Source organism: Pinus tabuliformis, chromosome 7, assembly GCF_031772625.1.
Source record: "Pinus tabuliformis cultivar Carrire ecotype Pingquan chromosome 7, CPIR1, whole genome shotgun sequence".
NCBI lineage: Eukaryota > Viridiplantae > Streptophyta > Pinopsida > Pinales > Pinaceae > Pinus > Pinus tabuliformis.
The window spans coordinates 387,773,396-387,787,375 of NC_142293.1; the positions used below are offsets into that span (position 1 = coordinate 387,773,396).

The window sequence follows — 13,980 nt, forward strand, 5'->3', positions numbered from 1 at the left end:
ATGGGCCGCGCGACGCATTGGGCGCTCCTCCACAGTGTAAATTAACACGGGCAAGGCACACTCACCAGGCGCGGCGCACTAGGAGTGCACACGGTGCACAGATCCCCCAACCCAAAATTTTATCTCCACTGCTCAATTTTTCAAACAACTTCAAATTTTTTGATCCAAATAAATGTGTGAATGCGTTTTCCACTGCTGTTGACTTCGGTTTGGTGTTGTCTGGAAAGAGGCATTGAATTTCTCGTATCAATGACTCATTACTTCAGGTAATGGAGAAAAAATGCACGTAGATACCAGTTGCTTTCGTGATGGAAACAACCTATACATGGAAGTATCAAAAGGCGACCTTGGGCCTTCTGTGGCATGCCACGAGCTACAGAAAGCTCACGAATTCTATGAAAAAGTCCTCGGTGTCAGTGGCACTGAGGAGGACAAAGCTTCACGTTATAAAAACTTGGTTGCCTTAAATTGGTTATGAGGGGAAAACCGAATGGATATATCATCAAGGAAAAAATTGCAGGGAAACAGAAACAAGGACCAGGTTCTGCATTATGTGTTGCAAGATCCGGGATGACCAGATGCCTAGAGTTTTATTTCAATGCTTTAGATGATGGACGCCTGGCAGTGAAAGAACAACAGTGGTTAACTCAGATTGAAGACACAATTTCCAAAATCGTTCAGTGGTCTTCTGATCAGCTTTACGGTGATCGTTGCACAAGTTTTGAACTCCTCCTCAGAGTTCTCTGTGAGACCGTGGAAAGCTCTAAAACAAAGTGGGCAGGGAGGAGAAGAATGGGCGCTATGCTTTATAAAATCCATGCACAGTTCATAGGGGCGTCGAATCCCTGACGAATACAGAATTATCTGACAGGGATGGTTACAAGAAATGTTTGAACGCAATGCGTGACTGTTATGGACTCCTTGAACGAGCTGAAACCCTTGTAGGTGTTGCTTCCATGGGTAAGGAAGTGGTGAAACATGTAGCAGATTTGAAAACAGAGGTTTTCAAATACCAAACACTGTGTGAAATAATCCAAGCGCGCATTCAAGTGGAAGAGCTCCTGGGGAAGGTAATGTGTAACGGTATGGACATAATCTGGGAAGCTATAGATTATTTCAAGGTTTCCTTTCGTATTGCAAAAGAAAAGCATTTGGAGAACGAGGCTATTGCACTTAAAGGACTTGGGAAATCATATTCCTCTGTTTTGAAAATGGAGAAGAAAGCCCATCCCTACCACTTTCAGAGCATCAAGATTGCACTTGCCATTATGTCTGCACGAATTGTAAGTTCTGAGTGGTACATATATTCTTTTGAAGTTATGAGAAAACACCAAGATGAAGTATTTGAACAGGAGGCCCCTTCATTGTTTATATCAGTGACTAATCAGGTAATTGAAAAAAAAAATGCGCTGGTAATCAAACAATGGTGATACAAGAAATTTCTGCGAACTCAAGACACACGTTGAGCTTAGCAAATTGCAGCTGGGTGCGTTCATTAAATGCGAAATTTTAGTGGAAAACCATTTTTATTGAAAAATTAGTTTTTGTTCAAAAGGCCAGCGTAAGGTGAAAAGTCACCACAACAGAAAGATAGGAACCGATGGTCTATTTTTTACTGCAGTTGCAATGCAAAGGGTTTACGCTCCAGATTCTGTCTTTTAATTGGTCATCAACAAACAAAATGTAACGCTGCTCCTTTTTAGAGCAGACTTTTCCTATTCTCATGATTTTAGGTGAAACTGCCCCTATTCTCATCGATCTGTTTTCTCATTCCTGAGTCTATTTATTGTATGAAAAATTATGTGTAAGAGTTGGTTGGAGTTTCTGGGAAACGGTGGGAGAGAAACTCAGTCACTCACTATATATTTTGACAGAGAATTAATGAAATATTGCAGCTCTGGCTCATGAGATTCCTGTGGCGTGAGTTTAGCAAATGTATTTTCTTTTCGTTTCATATGTATTTCGTTATGTTTCATAGTTCATTCATATTCATTTCCAGTGAAAGCTTCTAAGTAAGAAAAGGTAGAATTCAGTTTACTGGTCTGCCTTGGGAAAGTTTTCATGTTTTATGTTTTCTTCTGTTGAAAAGGATTCATGTATTTATGCCCTTTTCACCCTCTTAAACAATCTCTCCACCTCATATTATTTCAAAACTAATTGCTAGACTTTCTACCTGTCTTGCCTCACGAAATAATCTGCGTCTTTAAGTTAAATTCTCTACTCATGCTGTTCCTTGGTCCCATACATCCTAGAAAACTTACTCATTCATCAAAATACCCCTTTCATATTTATTTACCTAGCCTAAAATCAGTTCTTATTTTAAGTCATCTCAGACCCTATTGAGTATTTTTACTGAGTTGACCTGGAGAGAGCCCTCTCCTGTCCTCGTAGGGCTAGCTACGAGGCTGAGCGTGGTATGGTGTTATCTTGAATCCTGCCTTCCTTCAGCCTAAGGCAGATTTGAGCACTAACATAGTGGCGACCATACTGGGGAGAAGTTTACTTGTAGATTGTCTTACCCCAACACATATCTCAAGTTCAGAGCTGATTGTTGATGGTGGACAACGATCAGACATAAGAAGGTTGAAAATCATTCACCTGGTGACTCCATTCACTGAAGAATTCAGCAATCAATGCTTCATGGTGACTCCACTACAAGAATATCAGTAGTTGGAAGAGTTTTAAGATGTAACGGGTTGCAAGAAGATACGCTCCCATGAGCCGAGGTCACATCCTAGGTTTTCCAAATAAAATGCCCAAGGTGGATTGGCTTCAGAATTTGCCTATGTTCAAAAATGTGGAAGGTAGTGACGCTGCTCTTCATCTAGTGAAATTTCACATTCATGTGCATAAATTAAAGATCGATTTTATTGAAGACTGTTTGATGAAAACGTTTATGGCTACTCTGGAAGACGAAGCCCGATATTGGTATGAAAGTTTGCCACCTGCTTCTATTTATTGTCTAAAAGATTTTCATGTAGTATTCTTTGAAAGGTACAAAGAATCATATCCATCCTTGACTTTAGTTTAGAACTGTTGTAGCCATGTTCATAGTTTTATTGAAGATATTGAGAATTTTTATGGGCATGATGACTTGATGGATTGAGAAATCATGGAAGCATTGTATGAAAAACCATTTCAGCAGCACACAGAATTCACAGAGGAAACTTTGCAGCAGGATCAAAATCAATAGGTTGAAGCTTTCCATATGCTTGGAAGTGATGAAAGAGAAAGTGTCGTTTCATATTTGTCCATAGAAGAAGACATCATGCAGAGAAGTCAAATTTCAAATTCAGAATGTGATAATGTTAAGACAGCCATTTCAGATGTAGATTCAGATTGTGATGACCAAGAAAACCTTGTACTGAGTCCCATGAAAGATAATTCTGCTGTTAAAATCATCTAGGATGAGGAAGTTAGGGTTATGGATCCAAATGTTCTCATGTCATCAGAACACAATCTTCAAGAAGAAATAATCTAGTCAGCTCAGATCTTTGCTCAAGACCATACTTTTTCTTAAGTACATTATGAAGGAAGATCAGAATCAAAAGAAGAAGACATCTTGTTTTCTCAGCAGGAGGTGGCAATGGCAAATCTTCATGTTTTTCATGATCCAATGGCAAATCTGTTGCAGTCAGCAGTGAAGGTGATTATTGCAGTATTCTGAAGGAGGTCATGGTCAACTGTGTTTTTGGATGCCCAGTTACCAGTATCAGTTGTTGACCAGAAGATCTGATCGTAAGAATCAGTCAAGAAGCCATCTTCTTGATTGGTTACATTGGCATTTTGATATAGTTTGATGATATATTGTCTTGTAAGAAACACAGGTGGTCAAGTATTGCCACCAAGCTTTAAGTTTTAGGTTCAAGTCTTAGTATTTTGAGTTAGTTTGTTAGATTCAAGTGTTTTTTTCAGTCATTTCAGTTTGCATCAAGTCGTTTTGAGTCAAGTTTCAGTCAATAAATGAGTCAAAATCTTGTATTGTTTGTCAAAATAAAGACTCCATATCCCAATGGATGAAAGGCACTGTCTAGCTCTTCCAGAGATCTGCCGTTCTTGGCACCTCCAAGGAGCTACCATCCCCATTGGAGCCAATGTTAGAGTCGGTCTTTACATCCCTCTGTCAGAGATCAGTTCTCTTATTTCATTTCATTTTAGGTGTCTCATTCTGTCATTCATCTGCATTACGCTAGGGGCATGCCATAATCTGACGGAAGGGTCTTGTCATTTATTACCCCTCATGCATTGCCCTGTTGGCTCTGGTCTATTCATCAAAGTCAGTTTTAAAGTCATGTACAATCTTGTTTGGTCTCATGGTCAGCAAGAGGCATTTCAGTCAGTAAGACTAGGGTTAGTTGATTTGGTCTTCAACAATGTCAAATAATGCCCACAGGCCATGAGGATGTCTCCAATAAGTCTTCATTTCAGAATATCCATTATCAATAAGGCTCGAGAATGATTCTTCTTCAAAACAGAGTTTTGAAGAAGAAATCGTCAAATTTGTTTTTGTAGTGAATATGTAATTTTTTAAAGCTCAAACATGCAATGTTTCAGGCGCAGCCCTGGTCATCTTCTGCCAAGATCGCATGCCAAACACCCCTGCAAAATTGACAAAGAGGGTCATCGTCAGTTCAAAAAGTCAAGTGGAAATAAGCAAAACAGAGTTGTATTAAAATGTGAAAAAGTGCCGCGTATAAAGCGAAAGAGAGAGGGAGAAAGCACTTGAAGCTATTAAGAGCAGTATCTGGGAACAAAGAAGCCTAAGAAACGTGTTATCAAGCCAAGTGAAAAGTTTTGATTTTCATTTGATTGGGAGAATACTGAAGATACTTCACTGGATATGAATTCCTTGTACCAAAATCCTCATGATGCACAGCTATTGTTTTTTCGGGAGTTCCGAGCTGTGGTGAATCATAGGAAGAAAAACAAAGCTTGTAGCAAAGAATAGAGTTTGTAACTAAAGGCATTTTCAAGCATTACAAAAATGAGTTTGGCAAATTTAAAATTGGAAATCTTCATGTAAAAATCATGTCCCCAAGCGTGTAAAGCTCAGAAAAAGCAAAACAAAATCGTTTGGGGTGAGCAAGGTCGAAATTGTGTTGAAATAGAGCGGTGCGGCGCATAGGAAGAAGGCGCGACGCACATGGGCCGCGCGGTGCATTGGGCGCTCCTCCGTAGTGTAAATTAACACTGGCGCGACGCACTCACCAGGCGCGGCACACTGGGAGTGCGCGCGGTGCACAGAGCCCCCAGCCCAAAATTTTATCTCCACTGCTCAATTTTTCAAACAACTTCAAACTTTTTGATCCAAATAAATGTGTGAATGCGTTTGCCACTGCTGTTGACTTCGGTTTGGTGTTGTCTGGAAAGAGGCATTGAATTTCTCGTATCAATGACTCATTACTTCAGGTAATGGAGAAAAAATGCATGTAGATACCAGTTGCTTTCGTGATGGAAACAACCTGTACATGGAAGTATCAAAAGGTGACCATGGGCCTTCTGTGGCACGCCACGAGCTACAGAAAGCTCACGAAGTCTATGAAAAAGTGCTCAGTGTCAGTGGCACTGAGGAGGACAATGCTACACGTTATAAAAACTTGGTTGCATTAAATTGGTTATGAGGGGAAAACCGAATGGATATATCATCAAGGAAAAAATTGCAAGGAAATAGAAACAAGGACCAGGTTCTGCATTATGTGTTGCAAGATCTGGGATGACCAGATGCCTAGAGTTTTATTTCAATGCTTTAGATGATGGACGCCTGGCAGTGAAAGAACAGCAGTGGTTAACTCAGATTGAAGACACAATTTCCAAAATCGTTCAGTGGTCTTCTGATCAGCTTTACGGTGATCACTGCACAAGTTTTGAACCCCTCCTCAGAGTTCTCTGCGAGACCGTGGCAAGCTCTAAAACAGAGTGGGCAGGGAGGAGAAGAATGGGTGCTATGCTTTATAAAATCCATGCACAGTTCATAGGGGCGTCGAATCCCTGACGAATACAGAATTATCTGACAGGGATGGTTACAAGAAATGTTTGAACGCAATGCGTGACTGTTATGGACTCCTTGAACGAGCTGAAACCCTTGTAGGTGCTGCTTCCATGGGTAAGGAAGTGGTGAAACATGTAGCAGATTTGAAAACAGAGGTTTTCAAATACCAAACGCTGTGTGAAACAATCCAGGCGCGCATTCAAGTGGAAGAGCTCCTGGAGAAGGTAATGTGTAGCGATATGGACATAATCTGGGAAGCTATAGACTATTTCAAGGTTTCCTTTCGTATTGCAGAAGAAAAGCATTTGGAGAACGAGGCTATTGCACTGAATAGACTTGGGAAATCATATTCCTCTGTTCTGAAAATGGAGAAGAAAGCCCATCCCTACCACTTTCAGAGCATCAAGATTGCACTTGCCATTATGTCTGCATGGATTGTAAGTTCTGAGTGGTACATATATTCTTTTGAAGCTGTGAGAAAACACCAAGATGAATTATTTGAATAGGAGGCCCCTTCATTGTTTGTATCAGTGACTAATTAGGTAATTGAAAAAAAAAATGCTCTGGTAATCAAACAATGGTGATACAAGTAATTTCTGCGAACTCAAGACACATGTTGAGCTTAGCAAATTGTAGCTGGGTGTGTTCATTAAAGGTGAAATTTTAGTGGAAAACCATTTTTATTGAAAAAATAGTTTTTGTTCAAAAGGCCAGCGTAAGGTGAAAAGTCACCACTGCAGAAAGATAGGAACCGATGGTCTATTTTTGACTGCAATTGCAATTCAAAGGGTCTACGCTCCAGATTCTGTCTTTTAATTGGTCATCAACAAACAAAATGTAACGCTGCTCCTTTTTAGAGCAGACTTTTCCTATTCTCATGATTTTAGATGAAACTGCCCCTATTCTCATCGATCTATTTTCTCATTCCTGAGTCTATTTATTGTATGAAAAATTTTGTGTAAGATTTGGTTGGAGTTTCTGGGAAACGGTGGGAGAGAAACTCAGTCACTCACTGTATATTTTGACAGAGAATTAATGAAAGATTGCAGCTCTGGTTCATGAGATTCCTGTGGCATGAGTTTAGCAACTATATTTTCTTTTCGTTTCATATGTATTTCGTTATGTTTCATAGCTCATTCATATTCATTTCCAGTGAAAGCTTCTAAGTAAGAAAAGGTAGAATTCAGTTTACTGCTTTGCCTTGGGAAAGTTTTCACGTTCTATGTTTTCTTCTGTTGAAAAGGATTCATGTATTTATGCCCTTTTCACCCTCTTAAACAATCTCTCCACCTCATATTATTTCAAAACTAATTGCTAGACTTTCTGCCTGTCTTGCCTCACGAAATAATCTGCGTCTTTGAGTTAAATTCTCTGCTCATGCTGTTCCTTGGTCCCATACATCCCATAAAACTTAGTCATTCATCAAAATACCTCTTTCATATTTATTTACCTAGCCTAAAATCAGTTCTTATTTTAAGTCATCTTAGACCCTATTGAGTATTTTTACTGAGTTGACCCGGAGAGAGCCCTCTCCTGTCCTCGTAGGGCTAGCTACGAGGCTAAGCATGGTATGGTGTTATCTTGAATCCTGCCTTCCTTCAGCCTAAGGCAGATTTGAGCACTAACATAGTGGCGACCATATTGGGGAGAAGTTTGCTTGTAGATTGTCTTACCCCAGCACATATCTCAAGTTCAGAGCTGATTGTTGATGGTGGACAACGATTAGACATAAGAAGGCTGAAAATCATTCACCTGGCGATTCCATTCACTGAAGAATTCAACAATCAATGCTTCATGGTGACTCCACTACAGGAAGATTAGTAGTTGGAAGAGTTTTAAGATGGAACAGGTTGCAAGAAGATACGCTCCCATGAGCCGAGGTCACATCCCAGGTTTTCCAAATAAAATGCCCAAGGTGGATTGGCTTCAGAATTTTCCTATGTTCAGAAATGTGGAAGGTAATGACGCTGCTCTTCACCTAGTTAAATTTCACATTCATGTGCATAAATTAAAGATCGATTTTCTTGAAGACTGTTTGATGAAAACGTTTATGGCTACTCTGGAAGATGAATCCCTGTCTTGGTATGAAAGTTTGCCACCTGCTTCTATTTATTGTCTAAAAGATTTTCATGCAGTATTCTTTGAAAGGTACAAAGAATCATATCCATCCTTGACTTTAGTTCAGAACTGTTGTAGCCATGTTCATAGTTTTATTGAAGATCTTGAGAATTTTTATGGGCGTGATGACTTGATGGACGGAGAAATCATGGAAGCATTGTATGAAAAACCATTTCAGCAGCACACAGAATTCACAGAGGAAACTTTGTAGCAGGATCAAAATCAGCAGGTTGAATCTTTCCATATGCTTGGAAGTGATGAAAAATAAAGTGTTGTTTCAGATCTGTCCATAGAAGAAGACAGCATGCAGAGAAGTCAAATTTCAAATTTAGAATGTGATAATGTTAAAATAGCCATTTCAGATGTAGATTCAGATTGTGATGACCAAGAAAACCTTGTACTGAGTCCCATGAAAGAGAATTCTACTGTTAAAGTCATCTGGGATGAAGAAGGTAGGGTTATGGATCCAAATGTTCTCATGTCATCAGAACACAGTCTTAATGAAGAAATAATCCAGTCAGCTCAGATCTTTGCTCAAGACCATATTTTTTCTGAAGTACATTATGAAGGAAGATCAGAATCAAAAGAAAAAGACATCTTGTTTTCTCAGCAGGAGGTGGCAATGGCAAATCTTCATGTTTTTCATGATCCAATGGAAAATCTGTTGCAGTCAACAGTGAAGGTGATTATTGCAGTATTCAGTGATGAAGGAGGTCAAGGTCAACTGTGTTTTTGGATGTCCAGTTACCAATATCAATTGTTGACCAGAAGATCTGATCATAAGAATCAGTCAAGAAGCCATCTTCTTGATTGGTTACATTGGCATTTTGATATAGTTTGATGATACATTGTCTTGTAAGAAACACAGGTGGTCAAGTATTGCCACCAAGCTTTAAGTTTTAGGTTCAAGTCTTAGTATTTTGAGTTAGTTTGTTAGAGTCAAGTGTTTTTTCAGTCATTTCAGTTTGCATCGAGTCGTTTTGAGTCAAGTTTCAGTCAATAAATGAGTCAAAATCTTGTATTATTTGTCAAAATAAAGACTCCATAGCCCAATGGACAAAAGGCACTATCTAGCTCTTCCAGAGATCTGCCATTCTTGGCACCTCCAAGGAGCTACCATCCCCATTGGAGCCAATGTTAGAGTCGGTCTTTACATCCCTCTGTCAGAGATCAGTTCTCTTATTGCATTTCATTTTAGGTGTCTCATTCTGTCATTCATCTGCATTCTGCTAGGGGCATGCCATAATCTGACGGAAGGGTCTTGTCATTTATTACCCCTCATGCCTTGCCCTATTGGCTCTGGTCTATTCATCAAAGTCAGTTTTAAAGTCATGTATAGTCTTGTTTGGTCTCATGGTCAGCAAGAGTCATTTCAGTTAGTAAGACTAGGGTTAGTTGATTCGGTCTTCAAAAATGTCAAATAACGCCCACAGGCCATGAGGATGCCTCCAATAAGTCTTCATTTCGGAATATCCATTAAGGCTCGAGAATGATTCTTCTTCAAAATAGAGTTTTGAAGAAGAAATCGTCAAATTTGTTTTTGTAGTGTATATGTAACTTTTTAAAGCTCAAACATGCAATGTTTCAAGCGCAGCCTTGGTCATCTTCTGCCAAGACTGCATGCCAAACACCCTTGCAAAATGGACAAAGAGGGTCATCGTCAGTTCACAAAGTCAAGTGGAAATAAACAAAAAGTCAGAGTTCTATTAAATTTGAAAAAGTGCTGCGTATAAAGCGAAAGAGAGAGGGAAAAAGCACTTGAAGCTATTAAGAGCAGTATCTGGGAACAAAGAAGCCTAAGAAACATGTTATCAAGCCAAGTGAAAAGTTTCGATATTCATTTGATTGGGAGAATACTAAAGATACTTCACGGGATATGAATTCCTTGTACCAAAATCCTCATGATGCACAACTGTTGTTTTGTCGGGAGTTTCGAGCTAGGGTGAATCGTAGGAAGCAAAACAAAGCTTGCAGCAAAGAACAGAGTTTGTAACTAAAAGCATTTTCAAGCATTACGAAAATGAGTTTGGAAAATTTAAAATTGGAAATCTTCATGTAAAAATCATGTCCCCAAGCATGTAAAGCTCAGAAAAATCAAAACAAAATTGTTTGGGGTGAGCAAGGTCGAAATTGTGTTGAAATAGAGCGGCACAATGCATAGGAAGGTAGCGCGGCGCACATGGGCCGTGCAGCACATTTGGCGCTCCTCGCAATGTAAATTAAATATGGTGCAGTGCACTCACCAGGCACGACGCACTGGGAGTGCACGCGGCGCACAAAGCCCCTAGCCCAAAATTTTATCTCCACTGCTCAATTTTTCGAACAACTTAAAATTTTTTGATCCAAATAAATGTGTGAATGCGTTTGCCACTACTGTTGACTTCGGTTTAGTGTTGTATGGAAAGAGGCATTGAATTTCTCATATCAATGACTCATTACTTCAGGTAATGGAGAAAAAATGCACGTAGATACCAGTTGCTTTCATGATGGAAACAACCTGTACATGGAAGTATCAAAAGGCGACCATGGGCCTTCTGTGGCATGCCACGAGCTACAGAAAGCTCACGAAGTCTATGAAAAAGTCCTCGGTGTCAGTGGCACTGAGGAGGAAAATGTTGCACGTTATAAAAACTTGGTTGCCTTAAATTGGTTATGGGGGAAAACCGAATGGATATATCATCAAGAAAAAATTGCAGGGAAATAGAAACAAGGACCAGGTTCTGCATTATGTGTTGCAAGATCCGGGATGACCAGATGGCTAGAGTTTTATTTCAATGCTTTAGATGATGGACGCCTAGCAGTGAAAGAACAACAATGGTTAACTCATATTGAAGAAACAATTTCCAAAATCATCTAGTGGTCTTCTGATCAGCTTTACGGTGATAGCTGCACAAGTTTTGAACTCCTCCTCAGAGTTCTCTGCGAGACTGTGGCAAGCTCTAAAACGGAGTGGGCAGGGAGGAGAAGAATGGGTGCTATGCTTTATAAAATCCATGCATAGTTCATAGGGGCATTGAATCCCTGACGAATACATAATTATCTGATAGGGATGGTTACAAGAAATGTTTGAACGCAATGCGTGACTGTTATAGATTCCTTGAACAAGCTGAAACCCATGTAGGTGATGCTTCCATGGGTAAGGAAGTGGTGAAATATGTAGCAGATTTGAAAACAACGGTTTTCAAATACCAAACGCTGTGTGAAATAATCCAGGCGTGCATTCAAGTGGAAGAGCTCCTAGAGAAGGTAATGTGTAGTGATATGGACATAATCTGGGAAGCTATAGATTATTTCAAGGTTTCCTTTCATATTGCAGAAGAAAAGCATTTGGAGAACGAGGCTATTGCACTGAACGGACTTGGGAAATCATATTCCTATGTTCTGAAAATGGAGAAGAAAGCCCATCCCTACCACTTTCAGAGCATCAAGATTGCACTTGCCATTATGTCTACACGGATTGTAAGTTCTGAGTGGTACATATATTCTTTTGAAGCTGTGAGAAAACACCAAGACGAAGTATTTGAGCAGGAGGCCCCTTCATTGTTTGTATCAGTGACTAATCAGGTGATTGAAAAAATAATGCGCTGGTAATCAAACAATGGTGATACAAGTAATTTCTGTGAACTCAAGACAAGTGTTGAACTTAGCAAATTGTAGCTGGGTGCGCTCATCAAAGGTGAAATTTTAGTGGAAACCCATTTTATTGAAAAATTAGTTTTTGTTCAAAAGGCCAGCGTAAGGTGAAAAGTCACCACAACAGAAAGATAGGAACCGATGGTCTATTTTTGACTGCAGTTGTAATTCAAAGGGTTTACGCTCCAAATTCTGTCTTTTAATTGATCATCAACAAACAAAATGTAAAGCTGCTCCTTTTTAGAGTAGACTTTTCCTATTCTCATGATTTTAGGTGAAACTACCCCTATTCTCATCGATCTGTTTTCTCATTCATGAGTCTATTTATTGTATGAAAAATTATGTGTAAGAGTTGGTTGGAGTTTCTGGGAAACGGTGGGAGAGAAACTCAGTCACTCACTATATATTTTGACAGAGAATTAATGAAATATTGTAGCTCTGGTTCATGAGATTCCTGTGGCGTGAGTTTAGAAAATGTATTTTCTTTTCGTTTCATATGTATTTCGTTATGTTTCATAGTTCATTCATATTCATTTCCAGTGAAAGCTTCTAAGTAAGAAAAGGTAGAATTCAGTTTACTGCTTTGCCTTGGGAAATTTTTCACGTTCTATGTTTTCTTCTGTTGAAAAGGATTCCTGTATTTATGCCCTTTTCACCCTCTTAAACAATCTCTCCACCTCATATTATTTCAAAACTAATTGCTAGACTTTCTGCCTGTCTTGCCTCACAAAATAATCTGCGTCTTTGAGTTAAATTCTCTGCTCATATTGTTCCTTGGTCCCATACATCCCAGAAAACTCAGTCATTCATCAAAATACCTCTTTCATATTTATTTACCTAGCCTAAAATCAGTTCTTATTTTAAGTCATCTTAGACCCTATTGAGTATTTTTACTGAGTTGACCCGGAGATAGCCCTCTCCTGTCCTCGTAGGGCTAGCTATGAGGCTGAGCGTGGTATGGTGTTATCTTGAACCCTGCCTTCCTTCAGCCTAAGGTAGATTTGAGCACTAACAGGATCTAAATCCAATGATGGAGCAGGAGCAGGATGCATATTAGTTAGCTCAGATGGGGAAAAGACTATGTTAGCATGCAGACTCAAATTTGATTGCACAAAGAACACTGTTGAATATGAAGCACTACTTCAAGGTTTGTATAAGGCAATTGGTCTTAATATCAAACACCTCCAAGTATTTGGAGATTCAGAAATTGTAATAAAATAGGTGAGAAATACTATACATTGTTTGTCACGACATTTGAAACACTATCAGTCATTAGTCCAGGAAATGACCTTTCAGTTTATAGCGTTTAATATTTCCCCTATTCCTAGACTCCAAAATGCTAGTGCCGACCTTCTAGATAATGTCGCTTCCAAACTTATTCCACCAGAGGATTATAGTCCTGATCGATTTTCAATTGAATCAATTTTTAGGCCTTCTATTCTCGATAATATCACAAACCGGAGAGTCTTTAATAACGATTTGGATATCATAAGCTTTCTGAATTTAGAAGGCTCTTATGATGACCGAATAGTTGATGAAGACCAGAATGATAACCAACTTAAACAAGAAACAGTCAATAATGCTATACCAAAACCTGTAGTTAAGTTGGAAGATTTATATGACCTTAAAGACATATTTAAATGATCCACTAATTCAAAACTTTAGAGTTCAACTCTAAGGTTTAAATTGATTAATCGTGGGACTGACCTAAAGCCTCAAAATATTAATCTAGGTCTCAGACTTATGTCAGATGAAAAATCAGCCTTTATAGGTTTGTTGAAGAGGTACAAGAATGTCTTCGCATGGAACTATGAAGATCATAAGACATATCACACCTCTATTATTCAACATAATATTGCCATGACATCTGATGAAATACCTATTCAACAAAAATTAAGGAAGATCCATCCTAATTTAGAAGGTCAGATTAAATCTGAATTGAATAAACTGCTGAAAGCCAAGATTATTTTTCCTGTCAGACATTCCCGGCGGGTCTCTAGTCTTGTCCCAGTTAGAAAAAAGAATGGCGATATTCGAATATGTATAGACTTCTGAAACCTCAATAAAGCCTTCCAAATGGACAATTTCCCATTTTCCCCTATGGAACATATATTGCAATCAGTTGCAGGCTGAACTAATGTCTTTCCTGGATGGATTCTTAGGTTATAATCAGATCTTAGTACATCCAGATGACCAATTGAAAATTACATTCAGGACAAAATGGGGCACTTATGCTTATC

The 13,980-nt window shown here is 39.0% G+C and overlaps 3 pseudogenes; all 3 read left to right on the forward strand.

The window, feature by feature from the left end:
• The first annotated feature begins 280 nt into the window (after positions 1–280).
• On the forward strand, positions 281–1,430 carry LOC149247616 (uncharacterized; annotated as a pseudogene).
• Positions 1,431–5,423: 3,993 nt separating this feature from the next.
• On the forward strand, positions 5,424–6,495 carry LOC149247617 (uncharacterized; annotated as a pseudogene).
• Positions 6,496–10,565: 4,070 nt separating this feature from the next.
• LOC149247618 (uncharacterized) lies at positions 10,566–11,698 on the forward strand (annotated as a pseudogene).
• The last annotated feature ends 2,282 nt before the right edge of the window (positions 11,699–13,980 follow it).